The following is a 3,863-nucleotide window of genomic DNA, read 5'->3' on the forward strand; positions in this document are numbered from 1 at the left end:
AACTCTAAATTAAAGATTGTTTTATATAACTACATTATGTTTTGTTTCTTTAGTATTTTTTGTATTTAATGTCTGTGCTAGTTAAGTCTAATAAAAAAAACTTAAATATAAGTGAACTTTCTTTTTAATTTATTCGTTTTGAGATAATTTTCATAAAAATATTAATAGTTTAGTTGATCAAATATATACTGTCTCTGTTATTGGCTGAATTAGTATTTCAGTAAAAAAAAAAAAATATATGTGTTGTGATAAACAAGTGTAATTTCAATCTACATATAAAATAAGTATAAATGAAATTTTAAAAAAAATAATTGTTTATCATTAAGTTTACATTAAAACGACAGATAGTATAAATATTTTATTAAAATATTTTCAACGACGTCTGGCTCGAGAATAACTTCGACGTCTACACGGCTTACCACGTGGAACTTCCAATTTTTTTCTGCTAATCTGAGGCAAACAGATACAAGAATAGTCTAGATCCCCTGTACAGAATTGGTAGCAGCTTATCAACATCGCAGGTAAACAGACAACGGAGTAGAGGTATACGATAAACACGTTCATTTTTATGTCTTCGGAGATTTTACTATTCATGATTATATTATAAATGATGTGACCAAGGAGGAAAATCTTGAAGGCTAAATACAGCACCGTGTAGATGACGTCGAAACATGCTTCGGTTCTCAAAAATGGAGATACCCAGGCACCAATGCTATCGGGTGCTTCAAGAAGAGACAATAAATACAGGGTCGTATCACCTCCCTTCTTGAAGGAAACTATATCCAAAATTGTAATGAAAATCATCAGATTATAGGAAATGTCCGTCTTGCTGTCCGAACAGAATGCTGTCTTCAGATAGTAAGAGGCCGAGAAGAGAAGAACCATTTCTGTAGAATGCGGTGTAGGAATAAATGCTCCATCGTAAGGTGTCGTCCTCTGGAGTGCTGCCAAGTAGGCCCCAGTAAGGACCAGCTGGTTTATCATTTTGTCCGATAGGCCGATGATGCATTTGCACATTTTTGAGATAACGTACACCCAGATTAAGAGGAACAAGAATACTGAGAGAAAAGGGTGGATGATGGCTATCTCCACATCTTCCTGGAAAAAAAAGGTGGCAGGTCAGACAACGCTCAATAAGAAATTTTTTTGAATTATTTTAAAAATAAAGTACATGACCTTGGTTGGACAAAGTTATAAATAATTTTGAAAAATAGAGCTTCTAAATTACTATTTACTATTAAAAGATTTTACCATATAGAACTATATCAGAAAACTAGTTCCTTAATCTATCAACGGATAGCACTACAAATTATTTTGAAGATTAAGAGCTTTGTTGGAATTTCTAAATGACTTCTTAAAAACAATTCGTTAGTAAAAACTTTGTTCTAACAATCCAACGGCATGTCAAACTTTGGTTTTCTAACCTTTTTTAAATCAATCAGAATTTTCAGTTTATAATAATGGAAGAAAATGGTAAGGGAAAATCTTTAACATGCAGAAATAACATATGTATATTTTTTCTACAATAAAAAATTTCAATTATTTTAGGAATTCTGATGTTTATCAATGTATCGTTTGAATTCACCTAATTAAATGATACCCATGTATATAAAATAGCACGAAAATGTATGCCAGAACCTGTGTAGCCACCGTTGGAGGAAACGCCAAATATGTATTTGTTCGGACGACTGTTAGACAAAGATTAGATTTTACTTAAAAACCTTAAAAACTAAAAAATTAAAATCCTCTAAAGGTAGCTAAAACCTCTCAAGAATGCTTGAAGTTAGCAACAACCTTTGCAAACGTACGATTGAATAAATATTTAAAACATTTAAATTAATGATAAATAACATTACCCAAGGGCTGCCCATTTTCTTTAAACAAGAGATTATTTATTTTAAATCTGTCTTCAACTTTGTTTCTGGTTCATGAAGATTTAATATTCTGCACAGGGTAGATTATTTCGGCTTAAATAATTAACTATTAATTTAGAAGTCTGTAAAGAATTCAGAAATAAGGTTAGATAAGACATCTTCCATATGGTCCTGCCACTAGATTGTATGATACTATATAAACTAACCCTACCGTAACATAAATGCTTTTTGAGTAGATGTCAGATTGTAAAAAATTACCAACTTAATAAATAATATTACTAGAAGCACGAAAACTAAAGACCAAACCAGTTGTTATTATTAAAAAATATTTGATATAGAAATTGATCATTGTTATATAAAGTTTACAAAATCCCAATAGGAGATCATAACAGCAGAGATATGGCAAAAAAAGGCTAAAAGGGTATTACAATGAATAAAGAAAAATAAAACGTGCACAATAAAAAATATTTCATTACAGTCAAGATACGACAGGGAATAAAATATTTATTTTGTGGAATAAATTCTGAATAGAATTTCTCAATGTAATACTAAAAAGAAAATATCAAAATCAAATTATTTATTTTTTAATTATGTCAGAATGTGGCTAAATGATCAGAAAAAATCATGAAAATTTTGAAAAAAAAGTTTTTATTTTAAGATGTGAAAAAAATAGTTATAATAACTAAAAAAACAGAATGGTACTTGATACCACTTAAAAAGAAAACAAAATTGGCTTTGTCACGAATCTTGTATTGTCGTATGAACTTCTTTTGACGCTTAAACAGTAGCTAAAAAGGTAGCCATTAAAGAAATAATTTTTAGAGAAAATAGGAGCTAAAAAAACAATACATTTTTCATCAGGGCCTACCTAACCTGGCGGAGAGACGTGGTAGAGGAAGAGTGATAGAGTACTTCGGTCATTTCTAGTGGTCCATTCTTCCATGTTCAGAAAAACTCTGGTGAATATGGCATAATATTTTGTATTAAAGTAACTTTAATTAGTATACAGCTGATTGATTAGGAACATATTTAATACACAGTAACATAAAACAATGTACATAAACAAAGAACACGCCGTTGAGGCAGGTTAACAACAGTTTGAACACGGGGAAGTTAATGCACTGTCATAACCTGCAAAGGGTTACCTTTTCACTTTACTATATTCTCCGCCATCGAATTGAAATTAATCCATTAAATGAAGTATTAAGTATCGATAGTATCGTTCATCTGGTAATTGTAAACATAATATTGTAGGAACATCACTTGAATGTAACATACTTGAGAGAGGAGTCAACAGAATGAAGTAACTTGAAACTCTAACTGAATGGTACTAAGAGTATGTTTAGCAATTGTCTCGATTGATAATCATCTGTGGAACCATAACGACAACTTTCCACCCTCTCTAGAACTGTCTATGAGTAGTAAAGCTTCAGCGTTGCGGTGCGGTTGTGGTAACTAGTTCAGGTGGATGTTCTTGAGAGAGGTTTGACTCATCCATAAGTCTCAGTTGTAGTTCCAAAGAGCCTAAGGGGTTTGGAGTGCTCTATACTTAGCGTAGTAACATAAAAAAACAGATCTATAGATTAAAAACATGTTTTTTTATACGGCTTTTGTTTATAACAAAATAATATTTTTTTAAATTTATCATTGTTGGTTGGCTGCAGCAGTTCCTTTTTTTGGCCCTTAATTGCATAAATATGTTATGCAAAAATAGTAAACTTTTCCAGGCAAGCCTGAATGTTTAAAACCAAGTTATTTCGAAAAACGGATTGGAAATGGTTCAGGGTGATCCTATAGCAATTTTAAAGAGCTCTGTTTGATGGGCATGAGTTACTCTACAACCCATTTATCATGAAATATACGTGAGGTTTGATTTTTTATTCTCAAAACTGTTTTGATTGTTTTGACTAGGAGCTGTGAGTAAGGGTTAGGTGGTGGGAGAATCTGTATATTTAAGCGAATTAGATGGTTGATAAGTAAGTGAGTTGT

General features: G+C 31.4%; 1 long non-coding RNA gene across 5 annotated transcripts; it reads right to left on the reverse strand.

The window, feature by feature from the left end:
* Nucleotides 1–345: 345 nt before the first annotated feature.
* On the reverse strand, nucleotides 346–3,398 carry LOC106690428 (uncharacterized). 5 transcript variants are annotated; one of them, XR_010843768.1, is made up of 3 exons: nucleotides 3,153–3,398; nucleotides 1,857–1,996; nucleotides 346–1,098 (listed from the first exon to the last, which is right to left on the reverse strand). It is a non-coding gene; the product is annotated as an uncharacterized lncRNA (long non-coding RNA). The 5 variants fall into 5 exon arrangements; XR_010843766.1 differs by lacking the exon at nucleotides 3,153–3,398 and adding an exon at nucleotides 2,748–3,143; XR_010843765.1 differs by lacking the exon at nucleotides 3,153–3,398 and adding an exon at nucleotides 2,743–3,142.
* Between the last annotated feature and the right edge of the window lie 465 nt (nucleotides 3,399–3,863).

The sequence above is a fragment of the Halyomorpha halys genome, unplaced genomic scaffold (assembly GCF_000696795.3).
Source record: "Halyomorpha halys isolate HHAL.00 unplaced genomic scaffold, Hhal_1.1 Scaffold1714.1, whole genome shotgun sequence".
Lineage (NCBI taxonomy): Eukaryota > Metazoa > Arthropoda > Insecta > Hemiptera > Pentatomidae > Halyomorpha > Halyomorpha halys.